The sequence below is a fragment of the Tyto alba genome, unplaced genomic scaffold (assembly GCF_018691265.1).
Source record: "Tyto alba isolate M040663 unplaced genomic scaffold, T.alba_DEE_v4.0 Super-Scaffold_18, whole genome shotgun sequence".
Lineage (NCBI taxonomy): Eukaryota > Metazoa > Chordata > Aves > Strigiformes > Tytonidae > Tyto > Tyto alba.
The window spans coordinates 27,238,014-27,255,438 of record NW_024881280.1 but is presented as its reverse complement, the minus strand read 5'-3'; the positions used below and the strand labels follow the sequence as shown (position 1 = coordinate 27,255,438).

Here is a 17,425-nt window from a genome sequence, read left to right as displayed (position 1 = left end):
TTTTTCAGTGATGCACAGGGAAAGGACAAGAGGAAATGGTTGCATGTTGTAACATAGAAAATTCCACTGGACATCAGGAAAAGAAATTTGCACCATGAGACCAGTCAATCACATTCCAGACTCCCAAGGAGATTGTGAAATCTCAATCTTTGGAGTAGATTTGACTGGATAAGACCCTGAAGAACACAGTATACCTTCAGAAATAACCTTGCTTTGAACAGGTTTAATTAGATGACCTCTTTAGTTTTCTTTACACACAATGTTTTTCTGTAATAATAATTCTGTAACATCAAATTTGAACTCTTATCTCTGAAAAAGGACATTAAAATAACTGCATATATAAAAATAATGAGATAAATGCAGCAAAGATAATTAAAATAATTACTATATTCGCAGTTGTATTTAGCAAAGCACAACACCCCCCCACTGCAAATTGTCAAGCTCAGTGTACCTATGAATAAGAAAAAATCACATTAAAAATCTATCACATATTTCTTTCGCACACATATTTTCTCCTCCCTCAGTATGTAGAAAAATTCAGTGCAGTTGGTTTAGATGGCAATCTTTAAGGTAGTGATTCTTTGGAGGAATTAACTTTGAAAAAATAATTTAATTCTCCATATATCTTGGCTTCAAGCATTTGTCATAATTTAGTAAAGCAGCTGAAATGCTACCAGAGGATGAGGACCATAAGAGGCTGAATGAATGCTAAATTTGCCCTGAGTCTGTGTTTGTCCCATCATCTACAGAACTGTAGATCTTTTTCAGTCTCCATAGCTGTCTCCAACATTTATCCATTAATATGGGAACAACTCAATTAGTGGCTCTGTTGGGATCAGAGCATAACCTTACTATCCACAATTTAATAGCTACCATATATCATCAAGATCTAATTCCCAGGCTGAGTAGGATGTAAATGGCAGTAGCTCACAAATCCATTTTTTTAAAACTTTAAATATTTGTGGCTTAATACTCTACCTCAAGCCCACTTGTATTGTGCTTCCTGCAATTTTTCCTATAATTCACACCTGGAATCCTGCAGATTAATGTTGTTGACTGTTTTGTGGTTACATTATTTGATTTCTTGATACATCATTAACATGAAAGGGAATTATTTGCCAACTAGATTTTGTTTGCATTATCAGAGGTTTATTATCTCAGAAAAGTAATGGTTTGAGACTTAGAATGCTCTGTGTTTTGTGCTCTCAGTGGTCTTCAGCAGTATTGTTTGCTCTGTTGTCTTACGCTTATTTCAGAGAAGGTTGCTGGCAACTCACTGAAGTTAAAGATCAAATAATATTCCTATTTCATCCCTTCTATCTTGAATCTAGAATTCACTCTTTCTATTTATTTTTTTTTCTTTAGTTCAGGAGAAAATTTAGAATATGTTCCATTATGTACTGGAAATACGAGAATTTCTATACTCATTCAGAAGCCTAGACCAGCAACTGCAATCATGATTATCTTGATTTAGGCTTGATCTCAAACATAATGATCAACTCATATATAACTGAATGATTTGGCAATGAAAGACTTACCTCATACATCCTAACTGAAGTCTATTCAGTGCATCATGTACAGGTTTGGTTTGAGCAGGAAGGAGAAACAAGCTAAACTCTGAACTTTTGTTTGAGATTTTTGCTCACCTTGCAATTAATTATTTAAACACCAGTGTTGTAGAGAGCTAAAATTAATTGAAGAAGATGTCAAAATATTAATAGGCAAGTGCAGATGTATTACATACATCTCTATCAGCCTCTAAAACCTCATTTTGACAAAAGACTTCTGAAATGGGAGAGGAAGTTTGCTGAGGAAACAGGAGAGATGTCAACAGACTTTAAATCTTGGTTTTGACTGTTACAGTCTTCAGAATAACCACTGTTATTCTATAAGTCTAGAGCTAAGCTTTCATTGTGAGCTTTGGAAATGGATACATATTCTGATTTCTCCATCAAATTCCTTTGGCTAGACCTCAACAATAAGGATGGTGGGTTTATTTCCCATACAGTTTTTGCCTTCTATTTTTAGTTTCTGCTTCTGCACTGGAAAGTTTGGCTTGGAGTAGAATCATAAGTGCTATAAACCCCCGGAAAAGTAGATTTATCCACACTTACAGGTGTCTTTCATATAACATCCAACTTGACCAGAGTGGAAAGTGTTAGAAACGTCTCAGTAGCTTTTAATAAGCCCTAGATAAACATGTGATTGAACTACTCAGGTACAGTTTTTGAAATTTACTCATCTTCAGTGAGCAAGGAAATAGGGTTTTTATTTCTGTTTTATTCTGATTTTGCTTACAATTCCTTAGCCATGCCTTAAGCACATTAGATGGGGAATGGGGAGTGTTATGTAAATAAAATTATTATGAATATTATTAGTTACAAGCCTTTTTTACTACAAGACTTTAAAAATCTTCTGCTAATAAACATAATCACAACCCCAGAAATTTCCAAAACACAGAAAGGCTGTTGTTTATGGCCAACTTAAAAACAAAAGGTAGGATCATGAAAGCCACCTCGTATCTCTAGACTAGAAATCCCACCAGTCATACTTCCTAGAAGTGCTATGTGAGCAAACATCACCTAAAAAAAAAAAAAAAATGAGGGAGAGAGAAGGTGATGGCTGTCTTCAAGTTCCCCTTTAGGCAATTAATGGCAAATCTTTTTCTGTTTGTTTGTTCCTACACTTTATCTCTGTTGTTTTATAAGATCTCGAGAAAATGATAAGCCACATTTGCCACAATTTCTTTTATAGAAGAGTCACCTGTATTATTCTCACTTCCTGGTACTTTGCCAGCTCTTGGGAAGCCTCAGCATGATTGTATCTTGGACACCAAAGCGAGAATGCCCACATTGGGATAACAGTCCTTCACATTTTAAGCTCATTACATTCCGCTTTGTGAGAAGCATTAATCCAGTTTGTTCTACCACTAAATTCAGAGATTGACACCTAAAAGTACAATTTTTATGACTCCATGTCACCCTTTGCTTCCTTCCTCCTGAAAATTCACAGCTCCTCTTCCGTCTTCTTATAGGCACCTTCACATAAAAGGATGAAGGTGTATGAAGTCTTAGAAAAGATGATGAGTGGAAGTGTACTGAAGACTTCTAGATACTTACTGCTTATTTTTTGAGAACTGTGGGAAATGGGATTTGCAGAGCATCAGGGTGATTACAGTTCAGACCTGTATGTCATCTCTCCTTTTTACTCCACAGGCCCAAATAAGAAGGCAGTTGTGAGCTCTAACGTGAGAAAATGCTGTGCGTTCATTTGAGTAAGTGGAACAAATCTAGCACTTCCACGTACTGTTCAGCCAGCTGTCCATACTCAAGCTGCATACAACCAGTCTGGTTGTCCTGAATATGAACAGTGAGTCTCATCACGTGACAGAAAGTAGTTGTATAAGGATATCCTTTAACACAGAAATAATTGACTATGCTTGAACATCTGGTAAAGCTGGGTGTCATTATTCTAAATAATCATCAAAAAATATTAAGTTGATCTTTTGGGACTCATAGTCCTAAAATCTCTGGAGAATATTTACCTGTACATTCTTTTCCCATTATCCTTTCCTATTTTTTATTTTGATTGACAAGTTCAGAGAGCACCCTATCCATTCAACTAAAGATCTCAAGCACTGTGAAACCATAAATAATGAATAATAATAGATGCTTCTGACAGTGAGTAACTTCCAGGTTATGTTACAATGTTACTGAAGTCTCAAAATCTTTGTTGGAATATCAAATTCCATATTATAAGTAGGGAAACAAAACTGGGAAAATGTTTCATATGATGCAACCAACAGCATGTCTTACAGTCTTGGCTCCAATTCTTTAACTCAGTATACCATGTGGAATCTTCTTTCAGTACATACTTTTCTATTCCCTATTGGAGAAAGTGCACATATGTCCACTCATCTCATGTTTCAGACTCTGAATTCTACTTTAACATTCATTGCTCCGACTTTTCCATCTGGTTTGATTAGTTAAATAAGTTTCCCTCTAAAAGGTTCTTACCTGGTGGGTAAGTCTTGTGGGTAGGTACAAAGTAAGCCACAAATTCTACAATACTAAGTTTACTACACGTTGATGTTTCATGGGACATAATAATATTTTTCTCCCTTGTATTACTTAAATTTCAGTTATAACACATTTTCTGGAAAAAAAAATGCAGCCAGTTTAAAATCAGATCCATTTTAATTAAAAATAATTATATTAATTATTTTGCAGTCTTTTAAAAATAATATATACATATACAAACAAGAAGCATAAGTGGCAAATTACCTTTATTCTCTGCTGTCAGACAAGATTTCTGTGGGCAGAAATCCCTCTCTGCATTCACAGTTTTATCCACAGTTTTCATTCTTACTGTCCTTTAATTATGTCTAAGATTTCTCTCTACAGGAAAGGTCTGTGACTTGGTATGTTGCTGTTAAATGTGCAATGAATATCTAATGCTTGGAAAATGTGTTTTGTGAATACTTAGCAATAATTATATATTACCAACACTGCCACCAAATGGGTTCCAAAATATACCCTAAAGGTGTTGTTATGAATAAAGTGAGTTAACACAGTACACATAAAGCATGGCATGTATATTGAGGATTGAATAATCATGGAACAAGTGCATATATACCTGCAAGGCAACAGAAAACATTGGAAATGCAAAGTGTAGGAAGTGAGGCATGAAATCTTATCCACATTGAAGAAAATTTCAAAACTACAATTAATTTCAGGGGAGACCAGGCCTGTAGTCCAAGCACAGATGGATAAAAAAAGAATGCTTTCCAGATCACCAAAGCCATCTGTGTAGGTGATGCTATTTGTTCACAGTGTCAACTAATTTTTCCCTATTAAAACTAATGATCCATAATTGCTTCTGGAGTGACAGATCATAACATGGATTACTATGCACAAATCCAAAAATGACTGGTTCAGATTTATGTCCAAATTTCTCAGATAATACTTATCTGAATTCTATAAGGCTAGAAGTACCTCAAGTGTTAAGACAAGATTTTTTTGTAGTTGTGTATGTTTGACTAGTTTATTTAATGCCTCAAAGAGTTACTTATTGCAACTAGGCAGCAGATTTGAGAGCTCTTCCAGTCTCAAGAAGCCACGTATGTTCCTCTGAAGTGTCCTAATTCCCCATTAAAGTAACACCCCAACATGTACTATATTCTGTCTGTTGTATGACGGAGACTGGGCATACGGGTCAGGAAAGAGCTACTGCAAAGTCCCAGTCTGGATTATTGAGACATTTTAGAACTGCAATATGACCACTCAGCCCAAAATTACTCAGAATATGATAAAAAATTTTCTAGTATTCACTTGTGATTTTCTTCTTCTTTAAAATTCTTTTTCAAAGCCAAAATTCCCAGAATTTTTGTAGTATATCTCAGAGATATATCAAAATGTTGTGAAAAATATAAAAAACAAATTACATCCAAAACATGAATACTTTATTTTTCCCCAAAATCTTTGTGTATTTTGATGCCAGTGGTCCTATTTCTAACAGATAAGTTATTGCCTAGTTCAGTTTTCATCATTACTATCTTATTTGGCTTATCAACTGGAAAATCACCCTTGGAGTCTACAAATAATAATAAATTACACTAGTAATAATTATAATAATAATGGTAGCAATCCTAATCTTCCAATCTATTTAAATGAGCTTGACTAGGGCCTATGGACAATTTAAGGAGGAAAATATGCATCTTTTATCTCCTTTAATTATGCTACTTTCATACAAGAAATATATATTTATGGTTTTGAATATTTAATCAAAATACACAAATGTAATTTTCCTATGAGAAAAGATCCACAGAGCACTAAACTGTTCAAATACCTTTGCTCTCAGTTTTACAATTGTTCTGAATTCAGGACACAGAAAACAAGCATTTGTTACATTTTAAGGAATAATTGCTACCAAATAATTTATGGCTGCAAAATGCTACACGTAGCAGAGAGACTACAGCTACTTATAACCTAGTAAATTAAAACTAAGCCTTCTTTGTGCTGAATATCTTTCATAAGATTAATTGGATATCAGGCTGCTCACATTATAAAGATCAAATGCAAAGAGAAAAGACATAAACTTTGCTTATGTATCAATGTATTCAGCAGTTGCTGATTATTTATTGGGCATGTAAACAGATGCACCTAATCCTGTTGTGAGAGCTATTCAGGAAGACAGAGAGAAAAAAGAAAATTCATATTATGCATAGTTGAGAATATAAAAGATATATCTTATAAAATTCTGATTAGCCTTTGCTCTTTTTGACTTCAGTGACTACTCAGCACCAAGCAAGCAAGAACGTGGCCACGAAAAAATTATTCTGCCAATTTCTCCACTCTCTTTCTATAAAATACGTTGTACTATTACAACTCAGAACATGAAGTGACATTAATTCCTTTAATTAAAATAAAATTTAAAAACCTTCCTTTATCTGAGGGCCACATTCTTATTACAGTCTTGCTTCTAAATTCTGCTTTCTACCATGCAGTGGAAAAAGTTTGATTATAAGCAATTTGACAAAATTTATATTATTGCAAAGAATATTCATAGATTGTCAGTGTGAATTTTTTTCTTGTTATTAAGCCATTTATAATTTTATGTCACCATAAATTTGAACACACCTGGATGCTCCAGCAGTCTCCTTTCAAAAGGAATAAAGTCAATCTTTGAAAATAAAAGACTGACAGGAACTACCAAATTCAACAGCTAAATTCTGCTGTCAAGTACATTTTATAGTATTGACCTGAAAGGTAATATTAATATAATTATACCTGAAGCTAGTCTATATAAGATTTAACCCAAACTTTTAAGTCCAATTCAAGTCACTCAAAAATTTTTTGTTGACTTCAGTACTGACTGGTTGAGTCTTGCGTAAGCAGCTACCACATCAGACCTTGTTATAAGCCTGCCACTGTGCAAGCCTGTGGCACATTAACTACCATCCCACCTTTGTGCATTGACTTTGAGGAAATGACTTTAAACATTATGGATGCCTTAACTGGTCTCATTAAGATAAAGGACTACTCCCATGGGCAAGATTCTTCTTATAACTACACACAGCCATAAATGTGGAGCAAATTCTTCTAATAATGATTTAGCGGATCTATCCCAGTTTATCTTAAGTTAAAATGTGCCTCTTGATCTTTAGTGTCAGGGTTCAACTGAATTTAAAAAGACTAAGGAGTGTAATGTTCCATAAAGATATGTGGAAAATTAATAAGTTCAGTGTAATTAATAAATGTGAGCCTTTGGTAATTATCGTTCCACAACAGCAACATTTATAGTGTCTAAAATGTGAGTATGCAACATAGTTTGGAGGGATACTTTGTTTAGCTAGGAGAAGTAGTATTTAAGGAATAATATGCTTTAAGAAATAAAAAGTGCATTTTCTGAAAACATAATTGGGAAAAAAAATAGCATTAAAACCTTTTACCAGGAACAAAAATTAAAATGTGTTTTGTTTCTGACAGATGTAAATTTGTTATATCAATATGACTGATTGGATTCTAAATTAAAATAAAAATCTTTTAGCCTTAGTTCTTACTTTACTTGAGGGAGTAGATATCTTCCATTCTGATGAGAAAGAGCAAGTGCTTCCTGTAGACATAGGTTATGTCTTCACAAAGAGTATAAATTCTTAGATTTCTTGCAGCTGTGGTCAGTCTACAGTTTTGACATGGCAACTGATTGGTCTTGTATAACAATCACCAAATCGCACGTTGCTAAGTAACCACTCATTTATGAACAGGCTTCTTTTAATTAACAGTCCAGTTCATGCTCTGTAAAATTCTATAATTATTTGACATAATTTCCTTCCTTTTTCCACAAGTTTTACAAGACAGTTATTTTCATCTTGTTCAGCAGTCCTGTGTTGCCTCACTGGAAATGGTCTTCAAAACCCATATTTTAGAATAAATAAAAGGAACAGGCTAAGCACAGGTATCATTGAAATATTGTTCATTAATCCTTCCTGGCTGACCCCAGCACATAGAAGTTTTGATAGATATACATATGGCATTAGTTATTATTTATTTGCATTATAACAAATCAAGAATTTGAAATATTTAATCTTGCAGAAAAATGTTTGAATTATGCATTATATAGAGTGTTCTTTTTAAGAAATTAGTCTTAGCAATGTACAAATGGTACTCCTGGAAACTCTGCCTATCACAGGAGAAAGTATATTGCTTTCCCCTGCCTGATAATTCAAGGTTTCATTGCACTTTTCAAAGTGTTGTTTGAATAAAGGAAAGTTTAATTTTAGGTGATTAGATTCTGCTTCCAGAGATGGTTTCATTTTTAGCACTGTATAGATGCAAACTGTGAGAAAGAATTCTCTATTTAAACAAAGGGTGAAAACCCCATCTTTACATCAGCTCTCTTTTGGCTATATGTCACATTTAATGTGCTTGAGAGAAGAGGAGCTCAGGGAAAGACTTTCTAATGAACTGTTAACTTAAAAGATTTCTGAACAGTAAATGATCTGAGTATGACTCCTCAGCAACAGGCTGATTGAAGGCTTCATTTCATTGCGGTTTAAACCTACCACTACTTAAGTTTGTTACTACCACAGTCTCACTTTCCCCTCTTTCTGAGGATGTATTCTGGAATCATCTGAGAGGCAGATGTGTTCAAACTTTTGGTCAAGGACATGTCAGGATCATGTGCCCAGAGCTTGAGGGTAGAATCAGGCTGAGCTGAGTTTATTTTACCATGAATTGAATCCTAAAGTATGTTGGAGGATCAGGGATATGTGATGACAAAGACAACCACCTCTGGAAAACACATGAATTCTCTTTATTTACAGTAACTATTAGAATAGTAATAATGGTCAAAGAAGATCAGGAAAAGAGCAAGAGACAACTTACCCCAGATATAAAGGAAACTCGGTCCTTAGCTCTCAAAGATTCTGATCAAAATTTCTATTTTCCTATCAGCAGCTGTTCCAACCCCCTGCAACCTTTAACTTTTCCTTTTTTTCCCCTATTTTCAGTGTTCATCTCATTTGTCCTTGAATGTCTTGGTGCTATCTGGGAAATTGGAACACATCTTAGAAACTGTTTTTCTGCAGAACTCCATGTGCAATCCTGCATGTGCTAGAAAACTTCATAAAGCATTAGAAAACAATGAAAACCACTGAGTTATTTTCTGAAGTCAGCCTAAACAGTATAGTTTTTTCAATGCTTCCAGGAATAGTTGGATTGATGTTGCTGATATCTCATCTACCTTCACTTAGAACTTAGAGGCAAAACCTGTAACATTATGAAATTAAACAAACATTAATAAAACTTGAAATATACTTCACAATAATCACTGCTCTTAGCTCTAATGGGAATGAGTTTTCTTTGAATCCTATTTTACCAGTGAGTATGAAAAGAATCTCAGTCTCCATTCTAATTGCTTCACTATGTCAAGATTATTCAACATTTCATTCATTAATTGTAATTACTGCCTTTGTAAATACTTTATGGTGTTCTGGCCACGAGCCAGGTTCCTTGCTCAATCAGCAGGTTGCCATTATGACACTGGTTTCTTTTCCCTATGGTATAATACAGAGAAGAAGCTATTTGCTTAATCTATCAATTTCATTTTAACAGTCATACTTTTATGACTACAATTTACAAGCTATTCAGAGACTTTCATTTTGATTTTCTTCTTGCTGTGCCTAACAAACACTACAATACTTTGGCCTGTTTTCAGGAGCAGAAGATATCAGTGTTTGGGAAGCTTGGGGTAATATTGTGTCTCCGTGTCCAATGTTATCAGTCTGTTGCTGTCTATATAGATAAAGCTAAATGTTTCAGATCACCAAGGAATTTCTTAGGGGCAACAGCACATCTATCAACTTAACCATAAGCCTTTAACAGAGTTACTCGTCAGTTGCTACCATTTATTTTGGAAAAGTATCTAATGCAATTCTGTGTCTACAGTAACAGCTGCCCCAAAATTCAGATTTATAACAGTAAGATAAATTAGTTAATTTTGGTGGATGGAATGGGAGGGCTGTTGTTAAAAAAAAAAAAAATTAAAAAAAAATAGAAAACCTTATCTCACAGAACTTTTAGGAAGCTGCTTTCAGCTAATCATGATTAGCTGTAAATTTTGTTTTTATATTTCTGGTTCTCTGTAAATTATGATCTGTAAATAAATATGAAGTCAATAGAAACATGAAAGAGTGAAATTAACTTCACTTGACAAAACCCAGGTAGTATTCTCTAATAGAGGCAGGAGCCTAAATGGCAGATGAGAAGTGCTATGCATTCCTAAGAAAATATTGAAATTGTTTTACCATTCATTTTGAGACAGAAAAAAAATAGGTTAATGGCAGTGAATGGACATCTTTAAATGTAAAAAGAAGAAAATATTTAAAATCCCCTAGCCTACCTTACCCAGAATTTTTTGATTTCTCTGTTTCAGAAGGTGTTTTGTTCTAACTTACATTCTAGCAAAGCATAGTTTTAGGGATTTTAACCCCTGATGGTGTTTTTGGTGCCCTCTGAAAAAAAAAATAAACACTTCTGGAAATCTGCATGTATTTGGGTCCAACCATATTCTTACGGACTCTGTGGAAGTACAGAAGGTTGGAAGAGCATTGAGCAGGGTTGGAGCCACTGTGGAGCTCTGGGAGTTCCCATGGCCTGGGAATCTCAAGTGGAAGATAGCTCAGCCACATCAAAAACATGGTGAAGGGGGTAACTTGAACAAACTTCACACTTCCTTCATTCACCCCTCCCTTCTCTAATGTGAGGGGTTTCTGGAAAAAATAATAATAATTAAAAAAAAAAAAAAAAAAAAAAAAAAAAAAGGTAATATCAAAGGCCTTCAATTTCAGAGAACTACCTAGAAAATGTGTATCTGGTTGATATGACCTCCAAAACAGGTCAAGTAACAAATTTTCTGCCACCTCTCTTTAAAAGAGCAGAAATAAAAATTTGGATCATGCTCTCACATTTCAGATCCATCCCACATATGTATGGTCTCTGACAAAATCTGTTGTTTTTTGTTGAAATAGTCTCTTAAGTCTGTATATAAATGCACAGAATTGTAAAATAGTTGAACATCTTCAAAATTACTAAAAGGAGCACAACAATAAAAAGGAATATGGAAACCTATTAAAAGTAATTCAATGTCTAATCACAGCTTTTTTAATAACAGCTATTCTAAAATAAATTTCAGTAAGATAATATCTAAACCAGTTCTTGATACCAAAAAAAAAAAAAGAAGTGCTCATATGCTATCAGTTATTGGCAAAAAGAGACAATTAGATTACTTTTTTAACAATAGGACCAGAGAACAAATGCAAAAGAGAATTTCTGAACTCCTGCATAAAGACACATGAAAACTTAGGATGCATCATATTTGAGAGCTTTTCCCATCAGAAAATGGTGGTGGTCAAACTTTCAAAGGGTTCTGAGTTTACACTTAAGTACTTAAAAAAACCTGGCAGAATAAGTATGTGTGGCTGATGTCTGAGCTGAATGGAAATAAACTGTAATCTTCAGTGGTGGTTCAAACTTCCAAATTGCTATGAAGCACTTTTTGCCAATAGCTGCATGGCATTTAATTCTCAGTCAGTGTCATCAGCTACACTCAGATTTACTCCTGAACCTGGATTCAGCTTGAAAATGTGGTTATCTTTCTCCCAATTGTAAACTCATGAGATTTCTTTAATTCTTATTTCTGTTCGGTTATGGGAATTGAGATGCTAATGAAAATGCCTATTCTAATCTGTTTACTGTCCTAGCCATAAAACAGATGGGTCCTTCTCAATACAAATAAATTTTTGGAGGGAGGAAGCAGGAGGATGGAAAGGTGAGTCATGACAGTGCAATAGGTGGGTTTGATTATGTTTATAGATTTCTGATTTTATGGTCCATTTGCTAGTCCAAATAGCAGTTAAAACAACAGAGGGGCTGTTCAAATTTCAACATCTAAATGTAGCTTCTAAGAAAATGTATTAAAATGAGAGGCTGGGATGAACCCACTAAATTGGTAGGGTCTTGTATCTGTCTTGAGGAGAGATGTCTGATCTCTCTTCAGAGCAAGAACAACACCCATACAGGGTTTGGCTCTGCCATTTTAAACCATCAAAGTCTCCATTTTTGGCTGGGAGAATAATCAGCTAGAAAAAGGCTAGAACCTAGAAACCTGATAGAGCAGATGAAAGGACAAACTTCACACAGGAGTCTGTTTTTATTAAATATGAAAAAAAAAAAAAAAGTATTTTATCTACTACAGTACTGTTAACAGAAGGTACTGTATATAAAACCAAGTTCATGTAAAGGCCCGATTTTGTTTGTAATAAAGAAAAATATTTTGCTTCCAGAATTTATCCTGACCTTTTCCCAATGGATTTATATCCAAGCAAATAGTATCAAACATCATCCACTACATTTGGATGACAAGATGTAGATAAAGCTGCAGAAAGTGAACAAGATAACTGATAAGTACACAATTAGTGAAGCTTTGTACCAATCATGTCAAAAAAAATAAATTATCTTTTGTTTGTAGTGAAAAATTAAAGCAGATATTGCCATTTCAAATGGAAAAGTTGACTTTTACTTGAAGTTCCACATGGCATTATCTTAATGTACACAATCACAGGAAGTGTGTGCATATATACATATCTATACACAGCAATATATTCATGTCAGTAGATATTAAAATCTCTACCAACTTTAAACTGTTTTAATAGCCACAGTAATTTCTAGCTGAAGACTCTGTATTTAGTAGCTGGCTTTTCAAAAAGTAGCTGGCTTTTCCTGTCTTGACATAGTTATGTTCTAGTACAAATTTTGCCACTGTCTTTAAAAGCACAAGTGGCCTCCAGAGTCCACCCAGATACTTACTCAATCAATACTTAACAATGCCAGTTAGGGCTGATATATTTGACTGTATTTCTGTATTTTCATCCCTCTTTCTTATTTCTGTCCCATAAGAAACAATATGCCTTGTGCCTGCAGCAGGGAACCAGACTGGAACAAAAACAAGAGAGGCCTGAACATTTCCAAAGAACATGATCTTGGAAGAAAGCAGACTAAATGCCAAGTTTATTCCCTCTAAGGCAAAAAAAAAAAAAAAAATATTCTACATGAGTCATTTCAATTTGTCACAACATCTCTTAAACTCTGCTCTGCTTCTGTTGACATCATGAATTCATGTTGAGTCCATAGCAATGTCAAGTCAGCTCTTCACAGCTGAAGGTCCAGTAGTACATCACAGGGAGGTCATATATACACTTCCACTGCTACAACAGAATCTTGATCCCACTCTGCATATTCACTTACATAAATTTCAGAAGAGATTTTGCAAGATTCACATGCCTTGTCATTATTAGTTCAGCAACCAATAGTCATGAATCATAGTTCAGAAAGTGGCAAAAATACAGACAGAAACTCTTCCTGCACAACTGTAAGAGGACTACATATTAATTCAGAGATGTATAGATGAGGAGAACACTGACCAGGTGGTAACGATGAGAGAAATAGCTCTTAACGGCTGCACCTCACTTTTCTCCTCTGAGCTGACAGAAATTGTTAAACTATTTATAATTAACTCAAAAGTGTTAAGAGCTATTGAAGATTATCACTTAACAGAAAGGGTCTATACGTTTGGTTTGGAAGGCTCTGTTGTAGGCTTAATGTATCAAAGGAACTCAGCATGGCATGTAATAAAAACCTGAAAATCCTTGATGGCAGGAAGCACGTTACCACACCATAATTGTAAGTACATATCAACATTTCAAAATCTGTGTTGGTCATTTTGATCTGTGAATCTGTGGGTTCAGAGGAGGCAAGATACCCTTATGACCATTCAGTTGTTATCCCAAAGGATAACTTACCTATTTTATATAAATTTAATATATAAATGGTATTTCCTATAAATACATATTTTTAAAATAAAATAGATTAGATCCTGCATATTTCATGCTCTAGGTAACTCCAGAAATATCATTACTCTGTATTACTAGGAAGAAATAGATGAACAGCCACCCTTATCAGACAAGAAAAAACAACCCTCGGAGTCTACCCATGCAACAAAATCTTGATACATCAGTAATATATGCCAGAATAAAATATATAACTTCATATAAAATACATTGTCTTTCTTTACAATTTGCAGAGGAATTTTTTTAGTTTTCCCTGTGATTAATATGAAACCACTTAATTTGGAATTTTATTTGCCAGGATTTATTTTTTTATTTTGTAAATTTTAACATCTGTAAAAGTTCTTAAACCAGATTTTCCATTCTGCACACAACTCCATTGAGGAGGACCTACAGTTCTGATTGACTGTAAACAGGTTACTATTGTCTGAAATGAAATTTTTATATAGAGATGAATCATCACATCACTTCTATCAGTAATTATTGGTACACAGATTGTTCACTGCAAACATCTGATAGTCAAATTTTGAATTGCAATCAACAGTGATGAAAAGGAAGATAACAAAAAGAGAGTGAAATGAAACCCAAGAAAGACAAGTGATACACCACCCGTTGACTGATGCTCAGACAGTTCCTGAGCAGGGATCTGCCCCGCCTGACCAACTCCCACCAGTTTATATACTGGGTTTGATGTCGTATGATATGGAATACCTCTTTAGCCAGTTTGGGTCAGCTGTCCTGGCTGTGTCCCCTCCCAGCTTCTTGTGCCCCTCCAGCCTTCCACTGGCAGGGCATGAGAAGCTGAAAAATCCTTGACTTAGTATAAACACTACTTAACAACGACTAAAATATCAATGTGTTAGAAACATTATTCTCATACTAAATCAAAACCACAACACTGTACCAGCTACTAGGAAGACAATTAACTCTATCCCAGCCAAAACCAGGATAGGATTATTAATAATCTCATACTAAACTTGTGAGAATATATCTAAAAGAAAATTTATTTATCAATAACAACAAACTCAGAAGAATTGTTAGACTATTACTCAGCTCTAGCTGAGAAGTACCCAGGTTATTTGGGTTTTGAAAAATCAGACATATCAAGTCATACTTTGCTGGTAATAGTGTCAATTACATCATCCATCTCCTTTCAAGCATCAGGCTTCTTTGATATGGTAGCCAACAGTTTTTATTCTAGGGTGAAGTAGTCAAACTATTAATTTTGCTTTAGATATACAGCTGCAATAGCAACTCAGGCATGAATTTTATTAAGTCTGGTATATTTTCTGGTACTTTATAGACCTATAGATTTATATCCATCCTTGTATTCAAGCCCATTTAAAAATGAAATATCATTTAAAAACAAATACCTGAAAAAACACTTTATTCCTAAAATATGCAATTAATATATGAACCAACATACTCTGATCTGGCAAGGATAGAAAAATTCCAAGAATCATTCAATAGCGAAAAGTTAAATAAATGTTAAATATTCTCTCTTTACAGTTTATGTCCCTGAGTTGGCTTGCTTTCAAAAAATGTTTAATACTTAACATGTTATGAAAGTGAGGAGAAATGTTTTCCTGATTTATATCCTTTGCTATCAGTTTAATTAAAGTGGTGCTTTTCTTTTCATATCATTATTCCAACATAAACTGGGATTGAGCAATACTTGTGGTTGCTCGTGGGAAGTGAGGTGTTGGTCTAAAATGTATTTCTGTACTTCAGTGTGAACTAACTGATTTGCTAATAAAACCTGAAAACAAAACGTAAAAGCAGATAATAGAGAAACTGTAAAAAGAGGTGATCTAATCAATGAATGAGGTATATGTTTTCTAGAATAACACGACATATTCTGTATCGTAACTTTTTAAGGTAAGACAATAGCTTTTGACATCTGTGATACATTTTAAAATAAAAACTTTATTCACTAAATAATAATCATAACCAAAACCTAGTTCAACCACAGTCTAAGGAATGACTACAGAATCTGGGTTAATTTGTTAAAATTTTGCCACCCTTACCCAAAGAAAAATTGCAAAACCCAATACGTTTGCTTTCAAAGTGTTCAGAACATAATGGTTCAATTATTAACTAGGAAATTGCATTTAAGACTCAATTTAGGTCAGTTTAATTTAAAAAGGGGAGAATAAATATAGAAATAAAACATTTAATTTGAGAACAAATGTTTGAGAGCCTTTTGAACATTGATGTTGTTCTGCTAAGTTAAAGAAAACTTTTCATTTTCTATATTCCATTCTCTCTGGCTTTTTATTGTCATTGATATGCCTCTATCTAAATTTTTTGTTCAGCTGAACTACAGCTGAAGCTGTAAAATCAAATTCTGACTCTGCTGTGTAGAGTTTCACTGCATATTTATCCAGTCACAACAGACACATTAGGGTGATGTTCTCTGCATTAAATTATAAAAAAAAAAAAAAAAAAAAAAAAAAAAAAAAGCTAATTGGCTTATTGTACTGCTTTGGTGAAAGGAATTGCCCTCTTTGATCTGTAGCATAATGAGATTTATTTTGAACATCAAAGTAATCTGTAAAAACTGAACAAGGAAATGAGCAGATACATATTTTCGTGTCCTCTGAGGAGCAGGGTAAGAATCAGAAATGCAAATGCCATGGGATGAAGGGACAGTCTGGAAGAAAACAAATTCTTGAAAAAAGTAACTGAACTTTGCATTCTGTCACAGTGCACTGAAAGACCTTGACCAACACGTTTTTTTTTCTCTTACAGTGCTATAAATCTAATGGAAATCCACTGACTGCCCCGGACTTTCTCCGAATTCTTGCTGGTGAGCATTGGGTCAGAATCCAATCCCTGATCTTAGTTTATTTTTCTGGCTATATGATAGACAATTTCAACTATAGCAAGATCTGTATAACAGACTCTTAATGCCCTTCACATAACAATACTAAAAGAACCAAATATTTGGAAATAAACTTTTGAATCTCTGTCTTCAGTCATCTCACAGCTCTCTACACAGCATCATCATTGGCTCTTTATAACCCTCTTTGTAAAGGCTTTCAACCAAACATCTTTAAGTGTGAATTATTTCAATCCAAGAATGGGAAGGGGCTCATAGGTAAAACGCTGAACTGAACAGTATTTCAGCAGTGGTGTCATTTGTCATTAAGGGTAAACAGGGAAAATTCATGGCATTTATTCCATGTGACTGTAAAAGACACCCTAGGAAAGAAATAACTGAAAGATATATCAATCCCTTTTTCCAATGTTGAAGAGATTTTTTTTCTTAGAACACAAAGAAAACAGTTTGATTGTTTTAAATATCAAACTTTGGAGGTTTTAGGGTATATTTCAAATTTATACAGTTATGACATAGTCTTCAGTTTCAAACAAACTAACGTAATAGCATAATACAGCACTATTTCAGTTAACAATTTCTAAAGGAAATAATGCTCCTTCTTTTAGATTCAGATGTTCAAATTAACACTATTTAAACTAATTCATGTGCCTTTAATCGAATCTTTTTTGCATGGCAAATGG

General features: G+C 34.2%; 1 long non-coding RNA gene across 2 annotated transcripts in view; it reads left to right on the top strand.

Annotated features, from left to right (window-relative positions):
- LOC116965778 overlaps positions 1–17,425 on the top strand; it is a 36,463-nt gene that overhangs the window by 11,019 nt on the left and 8,019 nt on the right. The window contains exons 3-4 of one of the 2 annotated variants that reach the window (XR_004409644.1): positions 11,762–11,829; positions 16,655–16,712. This is a non-coding gene — a long non-coding RNA (uncharacterized LOC116965778). The remainder of the gene's footprint in view (positions 1–11,761; positions 11,830–16,654; positions 16,713–17,425) is intronic. The other variant, XR_004409645.1, reaches the window with a different exon arrangement.